At 36.1% G+C, this 26,184-nt stretch overlaps 1 protein-coding gene across 28 annotated transcripts in view; it reads left to right on the top strand.

Annotated features, from left to right (window-relative positions):
• Positions 1–26,184, top strand: part of SOX6 (SRY-box transcription factor 6) — a 389,870-nt gene that overhangs the window by 103,071 nt on the left and 260,615 nt on the right. The window contains exon 3 of one of the 28 annotated variants that reach the window (XM_085548571.1): positions 11,366–11,452. The exons of the other annotated variants lie outside the window; for them this stretch is intronic. The gene's annotated coding sequence lies outside the window, so the exon portion shown is untranslated. The remainder of the gene's footprint in view (positions 1–11,365; positions 11,453–26,184) is intronic. 28 annotated transcript variants of the gene reach the window in all.

Below are 26,184 nucleotides of genomic sequence, written 5' to 3'. Positions count from 1 at the left end.
TAAATACTAGTCTGTTCCACTTCATCTAAGCACTCAGTAAGTTTCTGTCTGTATTCTGTAGAATACATTAAATTTATATGACAGAGAAGTGGAGAAATACATGGAAGCACTGTACAGATAGAAAACTGTCCTCACACAATGAATTTCACAAATAATTAAGGATATCAGATATGTCTTTGGTATCTGGTATCAAATAATCTACAGTGATACCTGCTGTGAGATGTTGTTCTGCTGAATAGCGAAGATTAAAAAAAAAAAACTACTTTCTAACACTACTGCATACTAATCTTTGGCTTATGTTTATTGAATCAAAGTAAACCATTATATTTGACTTTAAACTTTTTTTTTTTTTTCACTTCTTGAAGGAAAAAAAAAACCAAAACTTTTTTATCATGGGCATTTCAAACATATAGTGAAGAAAAATGGTTTCAGTTTATACTCTGTGACTTGTTCTGTTGTGTATTGAGTTTCTGTAGCAGGAGTGTGTTCATAGCAGAACATATTTGTCCTGGTCTAAAATAGAAGAGCATAAACATCTTAGCATTTTGAAAGTAAAAACAAATTCATTTCCCTTTCTGACAACTTGGTTAACTGCAAGTGAAGTTTACTACATTTTAATAGTTTTATGCTTTTACACAATTGCAGTCTGCTACACTACAATACCAAAGTGCAGTGAAGAAAAAGAGCTGTATCTTCTGAAAAAAGGCTGGTGACTCTAGCAGGTAGTGCTAACATGAGCATTCTCAGGCTGGGTTAGTTAGCAAATGCAAAGAACGCAGTCTAAGAACTGTCATATCGCATATATTTTTATTTTTTTATATACTTTCAATCACCCAGAATAACTGTTAACTAAGAGCTCTTAGTCACAGGAGAAGGCATTGTGTTTCTGTTGATATACATTCTCAGAAGAGATGAGCATATGTAGAAAATCTGAGGTCAGTATCTAGAATTTGCAGCTTGTGCAAATTTGGTTCTTGTATAGTGTTTTATTTGCTTTTTTTTTTTCTGGATATGTTTTTTTCTGGATTGTTTCTGGATATGGAAATGCTTTCACATTTTCAAGTTATAACATAAATCATAAGGATACAGGTGGAACAAGAAACCTGAGTTGTACCTACTTTCTAAAATAGGATAGTTTAAAACTGGATGGTTTAAAAGTAACTGGCCATCTCATGTGATTCTGCAAGAGAAGCTTTGTGCAACTGCTCCATGTGGTAGAATAAGAAATCTGGTAGAGGTGATATGAACATAAGGTTAGTTCAGCAGCTTCAGCATCCTTGTGTGAAGTGTAGTACATCTCCATTAATGATCTGATTTGTTTTTGCCCTGCAAAGTCATAAAGTCCAACTTGGCTTTCTGACACTGACTAAGCTATGTGGATTAGGTATAGCAGATCTTAAAAGAGGAAAAATTGGACAGTTGGCAAACCTAGCAGATATTTTGACACACTGCTGGAGCTGATAAGAATCATCATAAATTTAAATGTTACCTTGCCTTGCACAGAAACCAGACTTAACAAATGGCTTTGAATTTTTCATGAATGACTAAGCACCCTGTTTTACTAACAAGTCCAAGGGTTTTAGATGGGGGAATTGGAGAGGAACAAGGATACAAAAGATGTTATAAGGCTACTGATGAAGTGTCATATAATTTTACTAGTTGCATAACTGCTTTTAACTACTAAACTCTCTCTGATTAAAATAACAATCGAGCTTGTAATTTTTCTGAACAGCTGCTGCTACAGGGGGTCATTACCTTGGAGAGCTTTGAAATAATCGTACTCCTAATACATGAGTTATGTAGCCTCATGTTTTACAGCAATGCACAAAGTTTAAAGTCTGTAGTAGAATGTTATTTGAAAGCTGTCAAACCATGTTAAAAAAGACTGCATCGTCAAAGGCCCTTGTGGCCAGGATTCAACATGTAGCCTTGTCTTACTCATTATAAAATGCATGTTTATAAAGTTCCACAGAGCATCCAATTCCCAATTCACTTATATCAGCAAGACTTAACTTGCTCATTAATCTAAATTCTTTTGCAACTTTAATCTACATGTTTAATTAATCATAAAATGAGGCGGTAAGTAATTTCAGCAATGTGTGGCTTGTTATCAGATGCATTTAATCACTCTTCTGTGAGCTCATTTGGAAACACCTGAAGATGTCGAGAGCAGTTTGAATAAGCATAAATTATTCTTTGTCAGTGTACTTCACTCAACTAATAAGACATTAATTTAAAAGGCACTGTTCGTCATTTTTAGATCTTCACCAATATTTTTAGCTTAGCAGTATAAATCTAATTGTACGTACTGTATGATTCCCAACATAGTGCCCAACATTGAAAAGGGTAAGAGTTTTATTGAATTCATTTTTCTTATTTACATGTAATTATATCTTGTAATCGTAATTTTAATGAGGATTAACCATAGTTATCAAATCTGTTAACTATTCAAATGTTTTTGAAATAAGCTGCTAATTACTTAAAATGCTAAAGAATATTAGATGTTACAAAGAGCTATAGATTCTCTTCTTTCTTTACAGATAATAATTCTTGTCATATTTGGAACTCTTGTCACATAGTTACTTGCTATAGATATGCTTGAGTACCCCAGATGTAGGTAGGATTAGCTTTTGAAAATATAGAAATGAAGACTGCAATATTTCTGTGCACTTTATACGAATAGCTACTCTTTCAGATACCTGCACAGGGTTACACTGAATGGAAAATAGCATTCTCTTTTTTTTTTTTTCTAGTCACTTAGCTACTATATAGTGACAGTGATGGCATTTTTTTTTTTCCTTAAAAAAGAGAAACAACAAACAAAACCCCCATGATCTCAGAGCTTATAATTCAAAGGAGCTGAGTAAGTCATATATCTCTTCATGTCAAGAACACAGGAATAAAAACTGCATTTTACTGAACGTCATCCCTGTCTCTTTATGCTGTGAGAAGGAACGACATTCTATAAGAATAGTTACTTTACTGGAAACAAATTTATTTGCTTGCCATGGAGCATCTCAGTTAATCTTTGGAACAGTGGGCCACATTCAATAGTTGTCTGGTACTTTCCAGTATGGATCATAACAGGAAAAGGGAGGATATCCCATTTTGCTGTGATGTCCAAATCAGTTCCCTACGTTTTCTCTACTATATTTAACATCTGTGAATGAGCTCTTGTTTTCTCTGACAGTGCAGTTCTCTAACAAGAATAATATTGCTATAAGTGCTCTGTTTCTGCTACCATGTTAAAGTTGCTGCACCGTTTAAACTATAGTAATAAATTGTGGCAGTTGATCCTTTTTCCCTGCTGTCTTTCTACTACAATTTAGTTTATATTTCTTATTCAGCTCCCTGCTGCAGATGGAAGCAATTGTTTGCTTCAGGAGTGCTTAGGGTTTGAGAACAGTAAATGTTTTGCAGCATCATATAGTACCTATCAGCACACTGGACAGTTTAACAACATTTTCTGAAACCACAAAAAACAAACAAACAAAAAAAAAAACAACAAAAAACCAACAAAAAAAAGCCACCCTACATACAACTTACATTTAGGACCTGACTAAAATGCATACAAATGAGTAAGTACGAACTCCTTCTAGGCCTTCCTCCATGTGAATATTTATTTTGACTTATCTACTCCATAGAATCCTTCATATGTGTTAGTTGGCCTGTATTTGCCTGCAAGATGTCTTTTGAAACATCTATGGTCAGGCTTCAAAATTTAAAAAACTCTTAGTTCAGAAAACTATAAAATGGTCAGTCAGATTCTTTTTCTTTAATTGCTTCCAGTTTAGAGAGTGGTATCAATGCTCATCATTAAGTACTTATGTGTGCCTGCATGGAGAATTTTGAGAAGTCATTCAGACTATTACTGTGTCCATCGTTTGACCCATGGTTACCCATGCTTGAGTGATATATATATTTTTAATTGTGGATATTTTGAGGTGATAAGTTTTCTTCTTTATTTTTTTTTCATTTTTTTCTTATATCCTATAAAACCATATAGAGTGTGCAGGTGTTGTAAATCTTTATTGTTTATAGGTAACTAATGTATTACTTGTGATAACTCTCAGCGAAAATACTTATACTTCATTAGGCAGTAGGTGAATTTATGAAGTTTTTGCATTAATCACATTGGCCTTTGAAGGGAACACTCTAATCACTTGTTTATATAGAAATTGCAGATAGTTCGTGCTAAATACATCCAATTTGCATAATATATTTTGGCCTTTTCTAATTGTTTGGCTGCATCTGTTATATGCTTCAAGCCAAAAACATTTATTGACTTTATGGATTCATCTGGAATGTTTTAAGTGGTGTTGCTACAGAAAGTAAAAATTTCTATGTTTGCAAAAGCCTATGTATCTGTTTTGCAAGTAAGAGTCCAGTCTCTTTGATGAGAAAATAAGGTGTGCAGTTAAGTTCTGGGGTTGCCAATTACAAGTGTTTAAGAACCAGAATAAACCCTTCTAGTTTGTTTAAAGGAATATTCATTTTTATCTCATTACACTTGAGTCTTTCATGTTCACATTTTCAAATGTTTCTGTGTATCTCTGACTTAGGTCAAAAACAAAAGAGGGGATTCTTATAGTGTTACATTCATGGTTCACAATAGTAACAGTAGTAATAATGAGAAGTCAGATTCCTAGCACGTTTGTAAAAGCTGTCCCTGTGGTGCACTGTAGTAAAGATAAACATCTAGGAATTGTGAGACTCTAGTAGAGAAGGTTTCCCTAGCACAGTGTGCTTGTATTGCAGCACCTGACTCATTTCACTCAAACTGATTTAAATATTCTAAAGTAGAGAACAAAGTTCTGTTGTTCTTTCTACTGTATGCAGCAAAGGATAAAATTGCTCAGCTTCTGTTCATTCCTTTTATTTAGCTTGTAGTACCTATTCAAGGAGCTACACAGAGGAATTGCGCCTAGTCATATCATCCAACAAGAAACTAAATGAAATTATAATCAAAAGAAAAGATGCTATAGACATAAGCTAGAACCCATCTGGTGGTATGGTACTGGATCACTTCTACAATGGACAAAACATTGAAAAGATGATGAAACCTTCTTATAAGGGAGGAAAATCAATAACCACTCTCTCTCTCTCCCTTCTCCCACCCACTCCCCCCACCTCCCTTTGTTTTCTGATAAAGCAGTACTGTGAAATGTTTTGTTTTGAAATTGTTCAGCTGGAGGGAATCACCAATCTGTTATTCCCAGAAATGTACTTGCAGTTTTCAGCTACCTTTGAGTGTTTAGGCCTCATCATTGTTAGAACGCAAAGTGACTGCCAAACACAACTTCCAGTTTTGAAGTGAATTTGAAAAAGGTAAATCCCATAGCTGAGAGACAAGAACACTACGCATTCTTGCTCATTCAGTGAACTTAACAAACTGCTCCCTGTTTTTCTCAACTGTGAATCTCATTTCTTCTCTTTTCACAGAGTAGCTGTATTGATTAGAATGAATAGAATCTGAAGAAGGTGCCTCAAACCTTTGTTCTCTGTGGGATATGAAACTTCATCTTGTTACATGAAAAACAGACCTTGTGTTAAGTTCTATGTTCTGTGCATTGATGAGATTTTAATGCTTGTAACTGGTCACTTGGTGCAAAATGCAGTTGCAGCAACAGTAATGTATTACAACTGGTACTGGTGTCTTTATTTAGTGTACATATACTCACAATTTATTTTCGAGATGTTTTTGTTGCAAAGGGTCTACATTAATGAAGAAAGATGTAATTCACAGTTCTCCTTGTATCTTATTAGAGCACTGTGAATGGCTGATGAATATTCTTTCTGACATAAAATTAGTTCAGTAGAAGAATTTTCCACTGTTCTTCCTGGATCACAAAATACACCTAGTGAGCATTACATTTTGAAGATGTCCTAAGAGGGGAAATACAGCTCAGTATCAAAGGAAATTAATAACTTCCTGAAGTAGGGTAGACATTAAATGGGAAAATTCTTAGTACTTTTTAACCAGACTTTATTGCATTTGGATGGTAGAAAAGCACAAAATTTACTCACAAATGAAAGAGATGTATTGCATTTTTATTATCTTTAGTTATGTAAAAGAACCTCCAGAGACAACTACTTAATACTCTGAGAATTTGGAAATGGGCAATGTCTTTCTAATGAGCATGTGAGAAGCCATAAGTTTTCATCAGAGAGAAAGCGTGATGAAAAAAAGATCTTGAGAATAGTAAGATTTTAAAGTATTACGTATTTACCCATGTGGAAATATGGGTGACCAGTATAGTAGCCACTCTGTAAGGAAGTAAATCTTCAAGTGCAGGAAAATAATTCACTTTTATTAGGCTAAAGTTACTTGTCAACAAACTTGTACTATTCAGTATAATCTATCAAATACAAAGGCTTTGGGAGACCTGAAACACATTGGTTAAGTGTGTCTGGTGATTTTGGTTTTCTCTGCGACTTGCAGAAAACTGTGGTGGAACTGCTGCTCTTCAAGGACGGGTCAAAAGTACTCCTGAGGGAACACATAAACTTGAACATTCTTCACCAGCTACCTGAACACCTTGAATTTTTTTTCTGGTTATTTATTCTAGAAGTTGAAAATTAATGCAAAATGGTCATCTTTGGTTAACAAAAATGCTCTGTGTTGCTGATATTCTCACTTCTTGGATAACTGGCTACTTATTACAATTTATTAGGAAAAAAAAACACCACAGAGCTGCAGGAATTTTTTACTGAATAGTCTTAAAATTGTCTTTTCATCTCCATGTTATCAAAAGGGCACATTGCAACAGATAAAGAAAGGTATCACGCCTAAAATAATTTTTCAGTTCTGGTGGTAGAATACTTGAGGATCTTGTGTTGAGTCAGTGAAATGTGTATCAAATGCTTATGAACTGTTTTTTAATTTTCTTATTAGGAAAAAGCAAGCAAATGTTTGTGATCTGTACTGGAAAGTGAAGATGTTATCTCCCAGGCCAGTTAAGGTGTTGGGATTTGACCAAACTTCTGAACTGTAAAGAGAGGAAAAAAATCATACAATGGTTCAGGTTGGAAGGGACTTGTAAGACCATCTAGTTCCAAACCCTCTGCTTTACTCAGGGATACCTTCTTCCAGATTGCTCAAAGCCCCATCCTGCCTGGCCTTGAATGTTTCCAGGGAAGGGGCATTCTCAGCCAGCTGGGCAACCTGTTCTAGTGTTTCACCACCCTCACAGCAGAGATTGTTTTATTTATTTTTCCTGTAAATAAATCTGTCCTCTCCCAGTTTAAAGCCATTTCCCCATGTCCTCTTGCTACCCACCCTTATAAAAAGTCCCACCCCAGGTTTCCTGTAGGCCCTCTTCAGGTACTGGTAGGCTGCTATAAGGTCTCCTCAGAGCCTTCTCCTGGCTAAAGAGTCCCAGCTCTCTCAGCCTGTCCTGCTTAAGAGAGGCTGTGTGCTAAGTGCCTTCAGCCAGAGAAGAGAGGGTGGTATAGGACAGATCCCTGTTTAGCTTTGACAGAAATATGGTTTCCTGGTATCTCTGACAGTTGAGTCACACTCGTGTTTTGGAGTCATGCTCATAGTCCTAGGAGCTAGATCATCCAGCCTGTGTTACAATGAATTAGTTGTAAAACATAGTAGACCATATTTTCATGTTATTTTTCTTTCCTTACTGTGGACATTTCAGCAGAGGAGGGAGCCAACGTTTGCATCAAGCCTCTGCTCTGTTGCTCAGTTTTCTGCATAACTGTGTCTACCTCTCTGAAGACTGTAGTTTAAACAAGTTTGTATCTTAGTTTTTTGATTCAGATGGTTCTCCGAATTGCCAAGAATTGTTCCTGTTTAACAATTCACTTTCCAAGATGGTTAAGATTTCTTACCTTTAGACTTCAAGTTCCTTAATGCTCTCTAGAGCTGGTTATATAAGTGGCAGTGCTCTGTGTTGCTCTCAGACAAGGGCTTTTCCTTTCATACCAAATAGTTCCTCATTTTTGATTGAGTTCTGCAAATGTCTTCAAAGAATGCCATCTAGGGTTTTGAAAAACAGTAAATGTAAGGACTGCTCTCTGATGCTTGGATTTGAAGCTAAATTATAAGGCTGCACAGAGACAGGTTTGTGTTGGACTAAAATAGAATAAATCACGTACTTAATGGTTTTAATAGGGCCATGAGGGATGGTCTGATGAGTATTTAGCAATGGATTCATGACATTAACATTCCATATGAATCACCAAAAGAGTTTCTGATTCACATAATATTTTCTACTTCCCGTTCTCCTTCAGAGTCTGCTAGGTGGTATATTTAGAAAGCAATTTCTTGATAAAAAGAAGAAGAGGAAGATGACGAAGGTTAAATTACTAAGACTCCTGAATAATTGCTCTAAGGTAATTGATACGGTATGGTCTGCTGAATAGTTGAAAAACTAGTCTTTTTTAAAAAACATATATGAACTTGAGTTTAAAACGCAGCAATTCCTTTGATTTCAGGTCCTAAATATGTTTTCAATTACAAGTGTATTACATATTTTCAATGCAAGTACAAAATCTATAATCCTTCTAAATTTTTTTCACTATCATTCCTTTTTTATTGCTTTTTTATTGTTTTGTTTTTGTTCTATTATCTAATTACTCCTTACTCTTTTGAAAACACTTCATTTTAGTTTAGTGTATGTAGGACAAATGAGTTTCCTGTGATGATCAAGGAGGGCAGGATTTGCTTTGTTTATAGGCTCACAATTTAGAAACGAATTGATCCAAATACTGAAACATGGTTTGTGGCACTTTGTCAAACATACTGGGAGAAACAATATTTTGGAAAATTGATTGAAAATACCGCAAAAAATATTTCTTGTCATTAAAAGATACCAGTTGTTATACTGATTAAAATCAGGCATCTTTCTAGTGCTTGAATGCATCTGTATCGCAGTATCGTAACACAACATGAGCTAAATCTGATGTAGCAGGCTTGGAAACAGGATTTCTAAATTTGCCTGGTATCACCAATCATATCACTGAATGAGCTGTTTGACGCATCTATATCTCAATTTTCTTATCAGTAAAGGAAATTACTTTTTACCCTTGTCATAAGAAAAAAAAGCTATCAAGTGTTTTCCCTAAAGTTGAAAGAGACTACTGAAATGGGCATTACTGGGTTTCTATCTTTCTTATTTGTGCTTCGCTGTGTATAAGATCCAGCTACAAACAGGGCTCCTTCAAACTGAAAATTTGTCCATTAAGTTTAGTTTCTAAATGGAAAATGTGGAAAAATGATAGAAGACAGAAAATATTTTAATCCTTACGCACTGGCACTGATTTTGGATCAAAGTCACCCACATGGATTAGCACTTTAAATCAGTCTCTGTATTTATTTTAAAACATGAGCTTTCAGAGGTTTAGGTGTGCGCCATTCAGGAAAAAAATAAGCAAAATAGATATGATTGTATGAAACTTAGAAGTATTTCACCGAGTTCGTCATAAGCTTCTAAAACTAGAAGGACTATACCTATTACTTATTGTGACTGTCATAGCACTGGCCATACAGCTGCCCCTCAGCTCACCTAGCTATGGCTAGAATAGCTGTTATGTCTTTGTGGGATGTAGCCCCACTGGAGAATTTACAATGATAGCAGTTATACCACAGTCTTTTGTTAATTTATCTTAGGATTTAATATTTCTCCCTTATTATGCTGTGTATTAAATTCTAGTTTTAATTAGCCACTGATTTCTATATGGGTGAAAAATCCTGCTATCTTATTTTCCTTTCCGATATAGATACTACCAAATTGTGTTACAAAGTCTTTTTCTTCAACATATCTTATAGAGTGAGCTACTCGGCTGCTTCACTGCAGGGTGGGCTTTCCATTATTTTAATCTTTCTCATTATTCTATATTACTCTCTCATAATTGTAAAGGAATTCTATAGGGAGGTACTAGTTCTGCTATCACCACGTCAGTTCTAATGGAAACTTTTCCTCTCTACATTTTGCAATTGCTTTTTTTCCTACAATACTGATGCATTTATCATCTAAATGCTTCAGCTTTCTTGCATATCACTCATTATTTATGTTAGAAATAAGAAAATACAGTAATATGAGTCTGTCATTTTGTCTTGGCTACGCCCATTTTTCTGGAAACCGTATTTAATCCTCATTTAAATCTCATTATTTTTCTTTGCTGTTGTGACTGAAGGAACGCGGGTAGCTACGTAGTATCTGATGCTCTAGTGTAATAATCAATTAGACAGTACCCTTGATTTTCTTGCATCAGAGTGGTACTAACTGATTTCGAGCATTTTGAGTTTAGAACAACTTTTAAAGGCTATGAATATAAAGTGCTTCACAAGCTGAAAAGTTTTCTACCAATTTAAGAAAATGTCAGAGAAACAGCTAATCTCTTTTTTTACAGCTGTGTAATGCTAGCATAACTAAAAGCTCGAGTTAAATTAATTAATGATTTCAATTATGAACTTTTCTCCAAAATGTTATGATTCCTATCAAGTTGATAATGCAATGACCTGGGAGTGTGAAATGTGTTATGTAGAGAGTCGCCAGTTAATTTATTCACAAATTATTTTAAGTTTGTTGCACCCAAGGGAGTGCTCAGATACATGGCAGCTATTTCCTGAAGTTTGCAAATTCTTTTCTTTTTAAGATTGTCTTTTGCTAACAAGCATGATAAAATGCTTCTAAGCCAGAAACTGTCTGTTCATAGCGAATCTATTGAGGTATAGAAGTGATTTCTACAGGTTTTTGCTGTTTTTTATCCTGCGTCACAGAAAAATGTGTTCATGAATAAGAAATTTTACACGTATCAATAAGAAAATGTTAATGTCTTGTCCAGAATTGGATTTGTCTCTCTATTTATGCCATTATTTCTTATGTCATTTTGAGTGTTTCAGTTGTTCCCTTATTGCTTGCTATCATGTTGAGTAATGCTTGTTTCCTGCTAAGGGAAATAATACAGAGAGTTTCTGAAAGAGTTTCTGATATTTAAAACCAAGGCTATTTCAGGGAGTGTTATGTATGGTAGGGGGAAGCAGTTCCTACTGCAGAGGAAGAGTAATTTATGCCAATGTGTATTCCAGAATTGAGTGTTTTGAAATACTGTATTTCATTGCATTTGTCATGCCTTTGTGTGTACAGGAGCTTGAACAACAGGTTTCATTTGTGAGAGATGCATAGAGACAAGAGGGAATGTTCAGTGTAATTCATTCTGATTCTGACATCTTCATGCATAGGTTTCACAACAATTAAAAATTGAAATGTGCAAAGAATAATATAGAAGGAGGTATTAAAATAAGTTAAAGTACCGTTAATATTTTATTAACCTTTATTAAATTTTTATAAATGTTATTAAAGTGCAGTTGGGTTGACTTCAGTGTTGTATAACATGACTGCTTTTATAGGCCCTCATGAGTACAAGGGGCAGAAGGACTTCACATGGCTCCGTAGCTCTGGGGTGAGACCTGGGAGTTTGAGGTGTGATAGGAAGGGTAAGTCTTGCCATGAAGTTCAGCTGTTTGCAGCATTAACAAGAAGCAATGTTACATAAATCTTTTGCACTGTTGTTTGGGATTGTTTTTAGGTAGAAAATGGTTTTAGTTCCTGACACTCAAATACTGTGCCAAATGAAATCATGGTGGAAATTGGCCATGTCCATTATCTTTCTCACTCTTGGAGTATTCTGCCTACTCAAAGATTTAGTTTTCTTAGTTATTGGGCACTTTTTTTCTGGTTAAATTATCCTTTGCTACCTCTGCTTCTAACCAAGACAGAACAATTAAAATAAAAGTACATCTCTTGCTATGAGCTAGCACATTGCTTCAGAGCCACAAGAAACTGCCTTGAAAGGGAGTAAATGTAAACTGGTATCTGTATTGTAGGGAAAAAATACCATTTCAAATAGTGAGCGACTGCTTCTGTTTCCTAAAATTAAGGAGCCTATAATCTCAGCACCATTAACAAGTGCTGTCATTCAGATACACAGTGTCTGGCTGATTTAAATAAAATGAAATGAAGATAGTTGTTTCTGGTCCCTTGGCTTCACTCATTGCCATAAACATATGCTCTGCGTCCCGCTTCTTTCCATCTTATTTATGACTTTAATTTGTTGTGTGGGCTGCGCTAGAAATTAAATTTAATACAATTCTCCAAGGGACCCTGTCATATAATAACATGGTAATTTCTGTGTATCCTTTTGAAAAATGAGGAAATTAATTCTTCCTGACATGTTCTAATTATTCCAGTGTGAACGGCAAATCCGTTTTTCCCAGCCCCTGAAGTGTTATAGGCAAATGGCTGCTGTTCAAAGCTGAGGTGCTAATGCTGACCAGCAGTGCGTTTAATTTGAAACATGAGCAGACACCTTTCAACACACCTTTGTAATATTGGAGTACTTTACAGAAATTAATTCACTACTTATTTGGCAGCTTAGCCTGGGGGTTATGGTTTTTATTCATCAAAACTATAGTCATGTTAGCACAATGTTTCCTGTTTCCTCTAGTGATCTCTGGCTGTGCTGCAAAATACAAATATGTAAGGGTGCAATAGTGAGTTTTCAAGTATGTATTTCTAAAGAGGGGATGTGGGCATCATAGCACTAATGGTTCTGTGCCATGTTCTTTTTACAGGGGAGAAGTACTGTATGGTCTTCAGTGTTGAGTTAATTACAATTGGTAGTTAACACGTTCAACTGAAAAGACAGGGAAGATTATTTTAAACCAATTTCCTGTGAGAGTCGTCTTTTGCTCAGGTGCTTGCCTCTGTTGTGATGGTCCATTACCTGCTTCCATTTCTACTGTGTTGAAGCCTAACTGAAACCAAGATGCATACAATGAACTTTAAAATTCCAAGATACACTTGGTGTAGGTAAATTTTTGCTAAGGGAAGGCAATGATTTAATCAAGTATAGGCCCTGAAATACACACTCATGGGCATTTCACTGGGCCATACTTCATTTAAGTATGTTGCATTTAGGAATTTCTATTTTTGTATGTTATCTTCATGCAGGACTGCCTGGCAAAGTCCTTCAAGTATCCTGGCTTTGTTATACACAGATGTTGTCTTTAAGTGTTCTTTCAGAATCCTGATGTATGGAAATATAAGAAATTTTATCTATACCAAGAAACAGAAATTGACAAAAGGCACAAAGTAGAAGAGTCTGGAATGGCTGGCTGAGACTTCATGTTCAGTTTTTTAGCCATAGAGAAGAAGAGAGAGAACGAAGAAGTGTCTAAAAAATTTGCTAACTGTCTAGCTCAGGGGAAAATTGGGTGATATTAATGGGGTTGTCAGTTAAGGCAGGAAGATTTGACGTCAGTTTATGCCGAGAGAGGACTGGTGGAGATGGTATGAAGGGTGAAAGGGAACAGTGTCTGTCTGAAGTGAGATGGAAATCTGGAAGTGAAAGCTGTTATCGGCTAAGACTAGAGAACATCAGATTGAAGGCAGTTATGTGTTTGAGTGGAGTAGTCACTGTGGATGAGAAGGATGGAAATGACATCCTAGGGGGATCTCAGAGGGCAAGAACAGAGACCAAAGGCAGTCAGTCATATCCTGAGGAATATTTTAAATACAATGACTAGAATTACCGGATTGCACCTCAGTCTGAAAGATCTTATATAATGGTGTTTCTATAACAAACACTTCACTGAAGAACGATTCCTTCTCTCTCTGAGAAGTTTACGTTGAAATCTCTGAATACGGAAAGAGAAGAAAGCAATCTTACATACTGCTTTCATAAAGAGGTTTTGAAATGTAGTTCAAGCTTCCTTCTGACCAATTCATGAGAGGTTTGAATTTCTTAAGAGGATTCTGTTAGTGATATATTGTCATAAATACTCCATGCATCCTTGCTCAACACACTTTGTTCAAAGAGGTTCAAAATGAAATCTAAGTATTTTGACTACTGGATCTAGTTTTAAATTGAAAAAGTAAATTTTAGCGTCATGATTTTTACTATAAAGGCTAAGCTCTCCCCATGGATCTGTGCAATGGAAGAAGAAATTACTTCCAAAAGGCTAGCAATGTTTTGAATAACTCCAGTGATAAAATATGTAAGATGGTGGTCTAAGTGCCCGAATAGCAAAATGGGAGGAGGGCACAGCTCTGTCAAAAAAGGAACTGAGCACAAAATCTTGGGTGCTGCTTCGAGACAGTCAGGACTCTGCCAAGTCTGTGACCCACTGAGCTATATTCTTGTATGTGAAAATCATTAGGTAAAGGGCAGAAAACATGTATGGCAATGTGAACTATGTATGTGTAAAGAAGCAGTGTTAGAAATTCAGTAAATCTAGTGTATTCATAGCAACCAAGTTGTGTGAGGGGCCTTGCTTTAAGTCCTCAGAAATTGCAACTGTGTTCATTTTGTATGCTAGAAGGAGGTACTACATGAAGGTGCCTTCTTTTTTTCATAGAACTAGAGAGAGAGAACAAATATGCAGAGATCCTACACCATCTAGATCTTGTTTCCGCAGTCTGCCTGTGTACAGCTTTTGCAAGCACAGCAGTAGAAGCTGTGGCCAGCTGTCTGAAGTCTTACAGCATGTTACAGTCTGAAAGCCTCGTTCAGTATCCAGTCTACATATCAGGGTTAACCAAGACACTCATCATTCACTGTGCTCGTCTTTGTCATTCCCTGCATCTGTACCAAAACCTTCAAGACTTTGTACACTAACAGTTCTGCAGCAGTATGTTTACCAGAAGATACTGTCTGAACAATTTTATAAAATTCTAATTTGTTTTGTCCGCTGTGTTTACTGTATTATGGTGGTAATTATCATAGTATGCTTTGCAGAGTACTTTACAGAAAGCTTCTGCTTTCAGGTAATATTTAGTGCCTTGGTTGCTGGACTTCCATACCGACTGTGGTGTCCTAGTGGTGCTTTGTCATTTTTGTCTGATATTGGCCTCAAGGTGAAGACTGCAGAATAATTCAGTCTAGAAGAGACTCGAGCTCTCCAGCTCAAGCTACCTCTATGAGGTCTGACCCCAGTTTACTCAGGGCATTATCTGGGTCAGTCTTGACAAACCTCCAAGGATTCAAGACAGTACAACCTCCCCAGGTAGCCCGCACCACTGCTTGTTTCTTCTGATGGTCTGGTCTAAACCTCTTGTTTCATCTTCACTCAATAAGAAAGGCTTGTAAGAGTCATACAACTGGTTATTTAGGTGGTAATGCATACTAGTTCTTTTCAAATCTGTTTACCTTAGTGACCAACCATATGTAGCAACTTCTCTGCTCTTCTTTCATGCCTTAGAGTTTGTCACCGATATCTGTAGGTATAACTTGCTTGAATCTCTGTTTCTTTAAGGTATCTTAATAGGAAATCCCTCAGCTTGAATTCTATTGTACCTGCTTTGTTTTTTGTGTCACGTGTGTCCTGTTAAGTGTAAAATGGCAAGTGTAAGTTCCACCAATGCACAACAGATGCTTAGCAACAAAACTACACTGAAAGTGTTGCAGCTGAAAGTTAGAATCTGAAGGGTGACATTCTTCCTGCTCTGTTTCATGGTAAGGCTTCCAGTTCTGGACTAGATGGAAGTGTTTGGGTTTGGTCTGTGCTCATTACTTCCATTATTGCTCCCTATTCTTTCTCTGTGATAGCAAATGGTGATTTCATCACTTGTAAGACAGTTTTGTTTTGTTTTGATTGGTAGTTGGTTGGTTCCCCCCTCTCCATTCATAAGATTGGATTGCAAACGAAATATTTAATTATAAATGGATTTTGTCATCCCACAGGTTTCTGGTTTGAACCCAACAAGTAAATGCTAATCTATATTGGTTACAGTTTGGCTGACAGGTTCTATGTATTAGATAATTGTTGAACTTCACAAAGTTGTCTGCAAATCTGGACTGGCATTATGTGGCAGCCTTTCAGTGGCTTCAGGAAGCATTATGTGGCTTGCAGTGGAAATGGAACTTAATCCGCCTCCACACTCCTGATGCTTGTTCATTTTGGATCTGGTTTGAAGCATGTTGGTGGGGTAAGATGAAGAGGATAGGCCTGCGTGGCCTGAGGAGCCTCTGCTCTGTGGATAAATAGAGCCCTTTCAGTTTCTGAGAGTGTCAGTCAGGAGTGGGCAATGACTTTATGGCCAGAAAACAGAAAGGAAAGCAAGGCTACCACATCTGTGTTAAAAGGTCTCTTGTTCATCAGAAGAAGGAGACAATATAGGAAATGGAACAGGCAATGTCTGAATAATTGTTTTTTCTGGGCTAGAAATACAGTAACTTCTGTAGGAGATGAATGAAGAGTTGTCTTTTTTTTTTTTCTTCTCTCTTTAATTATCTTGAGTTCACTGTAGATATTTTCTGTGGCAAACCTACTTTCTGTTTATCCATGACACATCACTGACTGAATAATCAATAAGCCTTTTTCTCCTTCATCTATTCAAGCATAAGACTGAAATAATTGAGTGAATGAAGAGAGGGTCAACATTGCAGATATGTTAGGACTATTGGCAGTCTCTCTCTTCTGGGTACTAGAAGAAAAATGCTTAAAGATTTACTGATACTCTCTTAATGATTAGTACTTCTGATAGCATACTTTTATAAATACACCTAACTAAGGCATACAAAACATTAATGCTGTATTATACACAATGTGTGCTGTACTTTTAATTCATATTTTCATTTCTTAAAGGGGTACAGAATACTAAAAACAAGGGATTTAAAAAAAATTGGGCAAAAATGTAAAATTAGGCAAGGATTCATTACTAAATGCATATTAAAATTCCACATTATCCCTTCTTAGAGAATAACCAATTCTGCCATTTCTTAAAGAACGATATGTTGCTGAAATAATTTTATAGGGCACTAAAAATGTCCTAATAGAAATGATTTTCTGAATGCATTGCAGTAATACTTATGATTATTAGTGCTTATTGTTAATGATAGAAGTTAATAAATAAACTGCTACAATAACAAGGGAAATTCAGGGAAAATGTCCTGAACCAAGCTCAGACTGGAGGAGTGCTGGGCCAGAGCCGGGGGGGGCCTTGCCTTGTGATTCAGTCTGCTTTATGTCAGTTGAGGAACATATCCCAGAGGAAAGAGGAAGGTCAGGGAGAAAACTGTCCTGTTTCTTCCTTTCTTACACTGCCACTGTGTCAACCTAAGTGCTCTTTCCTCCTGCTTGTGTGGGAGGGATGTGTAGATAACACGAGTTAGAGCCTGAAATCACATTTTAAATCAATAATATAAAGGAAATTGGATGCTTTTTGAAATCCACCCAAGAACTTGATAGCCATACTTCCATTAAGCATCATCAAATTGTGGCCATTCACTACACTCATGAGCACAAGTATGTGCCTTGAACAGTTTGTGACCCCTCTAAAACTGTTAGTGCCGACAAGATCATGGTGGAACAAGTTTCCTAAACTGGCACCTAGTAAGGCATGAGAAAGTGTGTATGCACCTACAGCACAGCTGCTCACACAGGTGTGAGGACATGAATTAAGCATCAGGTACAGAAAGAAATGATAACTAGGGAGGGTATATCTGACACTGTTGTGGGACCTGTTCAGCTGTGGAAATGTATTTCCTTTGGCAGAAATTGTGCTGAAATCTTTCAAATGAGTAACATGGTCAAGAGCAACAATCTAAAAGCAAGTAAGACTGTAAAATAGCATGACTGTTTGGTTAATGTAGTTTTTATTATAAATAGAGTTTCAAGTCAGCATGACTTAATGTTGACCCTCCCAGTACATTAAAAAAACCAAAAAACAAAAAACCACACACAAAAACCTTGAAACTAACAGCATGTTAGCAGCTCAATCGTGCATTATTTCAGTATCATTCATAAATTACTCTTGAATCCTTTGACTTAAGAAAAAGAAAATCCCACAAATCCTACTTTTGGTCAGAGCATAAGACCATAATTAACTCGGCATGTGCTTTTGAATTAAGAACACGGTGTTCTAAGCTTTCTTAAAAAGCTTTTAAAAATGTTAGGGGAATACTTTCATACAGACTTATTGACTGAGCTGAGTTTTAACATTTGTCACATCCAAAGTGATGTTAATTAAACATTGTTATTCCCTTCTGTCAATCAAGTAAGGTTAAGGTTTTTTTTTTGTTTTGTTTCTTGAACAGAAAAAGAAGTGAAACAGATGAAAGTATATAAAACAGCCATGAAGAAAACGAAAGGAATAATATAGTAGGAATTTAATTAGTCAAAATTTATGGGGGATGCAGGAATTTTAGGTGCTAATTCCAAAGCATGGCATTTTTTACAGTCCTAATACTGTTTGAACATTTTTGGACTTTTTTGCCAGTATGTAATTTATCTAATGAATGTAGAAAATAAATGTAGTAGCTGAAAGCCAATTTTGGATAACAGTGTATGGTTTCTTTAAAGTCATTTTTGCAAACTGATTATTAATATACTTATCACTTCTCTTTATTAAACAAAAATGTCATCAGAATCCTGTTCAAAATTGCTCCATCTCTTTTGTCAGTGTGGGATTCTGTGGGCATATTTTTAAGACAAAATGAGTTATTGTTTACATTAGGTATTCAACTATTGTGGATAACATCTTCCCAGACATGAATTTCTAAAGGATGCATATTTATATTCTTTTATTTATGTTAATGTGCGTAAACCTGTGTGTGAGCCATGTGCAAGAGCTTCCTCAGGAAAAGGTCTTCTAGACCTTTCTTTTTTTGAAGAAAATTGAAAATTGAATTTAATGACATGACTTGAAATGCTGACACTTAAAATCAACTACCAAACATCATATGGGCTTCAATATAACTATTACAATCAGCAGTTCTAAGTTCTAGAAGCAACTATCACTCTCTATGTAGAAATAGAACTATATGATTTCATCAATGTATTTAGCTTGGATGGTGTATTACTGTCATAGGGCTCTATTAAGATTGTCAGTATTAAACTTTCTGGGGAGTGAAAAGAGCTGAGGAAGAGTTTGTTTTACAGTTTCTTATTGGTTTATGCTCAATGAAGGGAGAAGTTTCTGTGTGAACAGAATTAAATTCACATAGAAAGTTTGCCCTAAATTTTTAGTTTTGTGCTTTCTCCTTGGTCTTTAGGAACAGTATGACCCATGGAAGATACAGAATTATAGGAGAATACCTCAAAAATGTCAGTGCTTTAGAAACTGTGTAGTGACTGACATTATGCATAATTTCTTCCTCAGAAGCTCTACTTTGGAGAATTCGATGATCTGTAGGAAAAAGATCTCTCTCTCTCTCTCTCTCTCTATATATATATATATAAATATTTTCCCTTCGGCCTGGATAACAGAGGAAATACAGGAACTTGGGTTAGCTAGAATGATTTTGCTTTATGCTTTTCTTCTTTTAAGTAAATACCAGTTATCTAGAAGAAAACTCTGCAAAAGAAAACATGTAAATCTCCACAATTTTATTGTTATATGAGTAAAGCTAGAAAATGTGCATTGAAAATTTCATTTTTTACATACTCAGAATTTAAATACTCAGAAATCTATTATGGATTTTTTCCCCCCTAGTACAATGCTTTGATTTTCTTTTGTAATGTCCCCCTCATTAAAGAATTCCCAAACTTGATGGAACAAGTCCCTGAGCAACCTCCGCTGCTTTCAGTGGAGGCTGGAATTGATGCCCTCAAGAGGTCCCTGTCAACCCATATGAGTCTGTGAACCTTCAGTTCCTTGATCAAGCTTTGTGGACTGAGCTGTTGAGCATAAGAGCACAAATACCCACAGCTTGTATTAAAGAGCCAGCTATGACACATTGGATAGAAAAGAACACAGTATATATTAGACATTGCATTTTACACTGAGTAAGGAAACAAAACGTTTTGCTTGTAGTCATATCTTTTTGTTTATAGGAAGTTTCACTTTATCTAGTACACATATACAACTATGAAGTACAGTCATGTTATGAAAGAAAAGTCATAAAATTATTATCATCTATGAGTGTTTTTTAGGGCACTGTATTTTGAATCTACATTTTATGCATGCCCCTCTTTTATTGGGGAATGATAGCAATGTTAAGTGCTGTATCTCTAGCTCTTTAAGTAATCTGGCAGAGCACAAGCTCTCAGGACTCAGTCCTGAAGCATTTTTGTTTAACAGTACAAGACGTTACCAATTAGCAATTAAATTAATCGATTTGCCCTGCATTAGCTATTAGTTTTGATACCGACTGGTAAGTAACATATTATGCAGCTTTGCAAAAGTCTGTTATACTTTGATCTGCAAATATTTTATTAACAGAGGCTATAAACCACAATGAGTGGCTCAGTTGTGGGTGGTTTTTTCATGCTTATTTTGATGATATAGCAGTATCTTGGGATGACATACTGTAGTGAGTGAGGATAAATATGTGTTGCCAAGGTCTAAACAGCAGCAATATGGAAGTAATTCAGCAGTCAGTTTCACTCAAAGTTTGAAATCTGTGCTGTATTAGAGGTATGCATAGAAGCTGTGTTAATTGCTAGCTTGTTTTCCATATGGTTCTGTTTTAATGGAGCACATTTGTTGCAGATGGTTGGAAAGCGGGTTGGACAGTGTCTAATCTGGCTATGACTAATTCATACAGTGATTATACTATACTTTAATGTTTAACAGTCTCCTTTGTAAATGTCTTTCATTCACAGTTCCCTTGCCATTGAAATGTGGTCCAAGATAATTGAAAACTATTCTTTTTTATTTAAACTTGGCCCTAGAGAAGAGCAAGAGCATGGGGTGTGTAGTCATCTTTTCCCTGATCCAAATTCAAAACCACACCCCAAATTGGTTTCTTCAGATGGGTTATCTCCATTATTATTATGGTTTGCTGAGAGTACTTAGCTGAGGTAACGGACTCTTAAGAAGAGCCACTTGAAGAACTGAAATGACCTTAACAAATGCCCAAGCTGGTTTTGTTCACCTCGTGGTCCTTGCACCTCTTTACTGGTTTATGACAGACCATAGCCATGTCAGACACTAATTGCCAGCCCTTGTTTGCAAATTTGAATGTTGCTAACTCAGCCTTGAGTACACTAAATATGGTGAGGCGAAACTAAAGAATAAAATAAAATGCAGCTCTGTTTTGTTATAGATCAGTGTAATCAGACAGACGCACCTGAATTGAGCTTGGTGTTTTAAGAGACCATCAGTGAATCCATCCCAAATCAACAGAGGAAATTAGGATATCTCAGATTATCCAGCACTGATGTAGTTGTTTCTGAGGGGTGTTTTTCTGGGTATCTCATGACAAAGCTCATCTGCCTGACCTTCTATTTGTTGGAGACTGCAGCAAGTATTATGGGCAAACTCCAGACCGTGGTTCTTAGTAAAGAAAAAAAGAGAGCTATGGTTCAGTGGTTTTCTACCATTTTTACTGTTGTTTTCTCACATTGTCACTAAAATATTCTCTTTGTTATCTGAATGGGATATCTGCTGACTGGCCTAGCTTTCTTTACCTGATTGTGTGAAAAGTCTTAGTTAAATCTGTTAGGCCTTGGAGGCCCTGTAACCTGCTAAGTGCTATAGAGCCTGAAAGACATTATGTCCTTGGACTAACTTGTCTCTTCTGCTTACAGCTGGATATGATGGATAAAACAAAAATGCATCAAAGAGTAGGTTAAATGCACTTTTAATACCCTTGTGTTAATGAGTAGTTGCATTTTCTCACCTTGAGGTGTACAAAAATCCATACAGAATGAAGTATTACTTTATAGTAAGGCAGAAAAATGAAACCAACCATATTTAAAAGAAAGCTTTACTCTGACTGTATCACAGGCGTGCTCAATTGGAATGGATAATTTGTTCGAAGTGGTAGGAAATTCACTACTATGGCTAACAACATGGAATAACTCAGAACATCTGGCAGTTAGCAATAAGATGCCTAAACTACTGCTTTGATGCAATAATGCTACAACGTTCAGATTCACCTAATTTGTAAGATTTCTCAAAGCATTCTAATGCTCTGTGTAGTGCGTTGTCTATGCTAAGCTAAGTTCAGTCTGAGGCACATTTACATTTGATTGGTGTTTTTTAGATTCTTGATATCTGCTGGTTCTTCTCTACAGAAGTAACCATTTACAGTATCCTTTTTAATGTGTAAGCTTTATGAAAATAAAAAGATTGTTTAATGCTAATTTTAAACATCACTGCAGAACTTGTATTCAGCTGCTGGTGTCTCAGACTGAATCTTGGAAAATTAAGAGGATGCACAATACAATAAAATGTGCACTCTGGACTTCATGAGGAGGAAAAACAGTTTCCTGTAAAATTATTTTTCTGACTCTGTTGCATAACTGCCAAAGCAATCTACTCTTTACTTGTTGATATTTACTCTTTCCTTCATTTCCATCCTTCCTTCTGTCTGTGCCTAACATGTGCTGGATTTTCTGTATGTGAGAATTCAACTCCTCTTAGGAGATAGCCCTCCTCAAGAGTAGTAATGTCAGGTGCATAAGATTTCATGTGCTCAGAAACAGGAAAATCTTACTGATTAGGTACATCGTTTATTAGGTATCTGTGGTTTGTTAGATGTATCATGTTAAATATGGTTTAAAGACTTTTTACTTCTCCAAGTGACACAGTATTGCATTGCTTCTAAAAGAGGTGATAATTTTCTACAATCTTAGTTGCTGCAGCTTCTCCTGTAATTTGTCATATTGCCTAGGTTGCTTTGTCATATACTCCATTACAGAAGTGACACTGAGATTCAAAAGAAATGGAAGCTTAAGCTTCTTCCCTACATCCAATGTCTCTTGTTCTTAAATCAGAAAAGCAGCGCGTTTTGGCTTTGGGGAGCAAGTATGCTCAAGCTCACAGCTGGAGGTACGGTGCTGCACTGATGGTCAGCAGTGATGGGAAGGGAGAAGATAATGAATTTAATAAATAAATGGACAACAACAACAGAAAAACTCAAAGAAACAACAACAACAAAAAAACAAAACAAAACAAAAACCCAACACAACAGGCAGTAGCCCCCAGGATTAAAGGCAAGTGCTTTATTCTTTTTTCTCTGAAAGCTCCTCTGTAAATTCTGCACACAGATGAAAGAATCACAAAAAAAGAGACATTCAGATTTTAAATATCAAAGTGATATATTTGGTTGTGATATTACCTCATATGGAAACAGACAGAATTTCTTCATCATCTTCTAGTTATGGTTCCTAAAATTGTATCTTTTTGGTCATGATTCTTTTCAAAGAAGTAGCAGAGCTAAGCCTTTTCATTTAATTGTAGTAAAATGTTGCCCTAAAGTAGAATATAAAATTATTTTTTTTACTAGTTCATATAGAAAAACATATAAATGTAATAATATTTTAACTATAGTTTGTACAGATCTCTCCCATTTAAACACTATGCAAATCTTTCATACTGCGGGGCAAACAACTGTGAGACTATAATGTGTGATATAGCAAGCATACACCATAAATTTGATAATCGTACCTGTGAGTTCTTCATATTTCATGCAAGGAATCAGGAAAAGAAAAATAGAGGAAAAAGAACACACAATGGAATCTTGAATATCAGTTTGTAAAACAAGAAAGAAAAGATTATCTTGATCTTCTGTTTTTGTGCTAAAAATGCCTATTATATGCTGTGAGTTCTATTGGAATGTGGGAATTCCTTTCAGATTGTCTTCCATTTTTTGAGAAGTCCTGTTACTTTCCCATATGTTTGGGCTGACAAAATAAGAAAATTGCCCTTTTAATGGAGGCAAGACTACTGCCCAAATTGTTCATCATTTTGAGATGGCAATTGTTTTGGGAAACAGGGGTGGGAGCTGATTTTTAAAAGAAAATAAAAAACCCATTTGTTTAACTGCATGGAAATACAAATATTTCACCATGTGAAGGCTGAGTATGCATTCCATTATGACAAAAGGTGCAGGCTTGAGGGCAAAACTAAAGCAAAACACAATCACTGTCTACGACTTAATCATTTTCTCTGTGACTATCTTAAAGTTCTGTATAAACTTATGATTTTAACTCTTTGGTTTCGCACAACTCTTCTCTTAACTGCAGTAGGCCTTCAGAAGGAAATCTTCATCAAGGTTTGCTGGCAAAGGCAGATCGTAGTTGGAAGTTCCCAGGTTTTTGTGGGGAGTCCTTGAGCTCCCCTGAGTTCTTGCCTCTCTCATTCTCCTGACATTAGTGTTGCTCTGATTCCTAAGGCACTTGCTCTAACTGGCTGGCAATGAAGAAAAGGCTGAGAATAGAACCTAATAGTTTTGCTTAGACATGAGTGTTTGTAGGGCTATATACTTTTATACATATGCACACACGTATATGAATGTATATGTGTGTATGTATCAACATGTACATATATGTATGAAAAATCAGAAAGCCTGTGTTTTCAAAGTCCATTAGGGATAATCTTGTTTTTCACAAATGTCACAGAACAAGCATGTTTTACAGCTCATTCTCTGTGATTTATCAGCAAGATTTCGTAACCATACTGAGTTATCTTGTTCTCATTGTATGTGACTTACAGCTTGGTGAAACTGAGTGAGTACAATAATTTAGGTGGTTCAACTTTGTTTTACTTTGCTGACTAAACCACTTTCGTTTCCAGCAGTCTGAAACAGTTTCTGTCTGTGTTAGCAGTGGGAATTTTGTAAAGATTTAGATGTTGCCCATCAAAGTCTGTTAACCTAAGCTCTTTGAGAGCGGACTGTAAATGAGTCTCAGTACTGTAGTTAAGAATATCTCCTTTCCAACGGGTTGTATATTTTAATTCCGTTCTTTAGAAATGAAAGATTTAAAATCATGATAATAACACGGGCAGAAGAAATGGCTGCCCAAAGATTGGATGGTGCACATTATTACACTGCAATAAGTATACCTTTGAAAGGATGCTGTAAGTGTGAACATTTGAGGTATGCGTGTCTAAGCAGCATAGTGGCAGTGCGCACTTGCAGCACCTTCCAGGTCTGAAGCACTGCATGGCACAGCTCCAGAGGGATCTGTCAGCCTGAAAGCTGTTGCAGCTGGAGCTGGATTTCAGTCTGAACCCAGGAAAGATATGTACAGGATATAGTATGTAAACAAAGTGCACTCACTGTCCTGGCTTGATTAATTTGTCTGTCCTGATCCACTTTACGATAGAACAATGCAATAGTATGGCTGCTTGATTGGGTATTGAAAGTTTTAACAGTAGAAAAAGATAAAAACAACTTTGCTTTTTTTATTTTTCCTTTTCCTCTTTTGAGGGATATCTGTTTCAGACTGCTTAGCAATTCAGTTTCCCTCATACACCTTGTTTTATCAGCAGATCTCAAAGCAGTTCAGAAAGATGATTTATAAAGCTATTGTTTCTCCTGTTTTACACATGGGTAAACCAAGGCATAAAAAAGTAATTAGAATGCTAGGTACAGAGTCAAGAATAGTCCTTATTCTTCTGTGTGCCTCCTTCCTATGCAGCACTGACTGGGAAATCTCGAGCAGTGGGAAAATTGTAAGTTAAATGCTTGAAGGTGCCTAGGGAATTTTGTTTTGAGGAGAGACTGAAAATCACTGCACAGCTATCTTTTGTGTGTGACTGTGAGCCTATGTAATTATACATGTATGATTCCTTTCTGTGTATGAACTTCATGTATAAACCAGCAAACTTAAGCAGTTACGTTTGTCCCAGTTTCTCTTGAAACCTAGCATGTTTTTCTATTCTGAAATTCAAGCCAAGCTTGCAGATAGGTAATTTTCCTTTCACTTAATTGCAATGAAATTTTCACATAATTTGTGCAGGCTACTTTTGTGTACAAAAATGCATCAATATTTTTTTGAAATGCTTGTTGAGCATATCATCTGCATGTGAAAGTGTACTGAGTAGCTTTGCTATTACATATAATGTAAAACAGTTTATCGGCTTAATTTCTGCCCCTTGTTGTAAAATCAGAGCTGAATTGCACAGGTCAGTATTTTCATGCAGAAAACAACTTGGAATACAACAGCTCTGCCATTTATTGAAAGCAAGCAGTAATATCTGCTCTTTGCAATTGTGAAGAGTTTAGGGTGTTAGGTCAGAAAGTTCACTGGTATGCCCAGAGGGGCAACAGTTCCAAATGAGGGCAAGAAATGTATAAGGGATCCTATTTTGTACATTACATCACAAACCAGGCAGGAATGAAGTTTTGGAATGAGGCAGAATATCTGGTTTTACATGAAGAGTTAAACAGTTATAAGAATATTTAAAGGTATATACAGTAGTATGAAAAGTGACCTTTTAATCAGATATTTATGTTACTTATTGCTGTAGTTTGTCAGAGTAAGAAAACTTT

This window comes from Coturnix japonica, chromosome 5 (assembly GCF_054131305.1).
Source record: "Coturnix japonica strain WE chromosome 5, WE-NBRP24, whole genome shotgun sequence".
In the NCBI taxonomy this organism is placed as follows: domain Eukaryota; kingdom Metazoa; phylum Chordata; class Aves; order Galliformes; family Phasianidae; genus Coturnix; species Coturnix japonica.
Note: the sequence above shows the minus strand (reverse complement) of the source record. Positions and strands in the feature narration are given on the sequence as shown.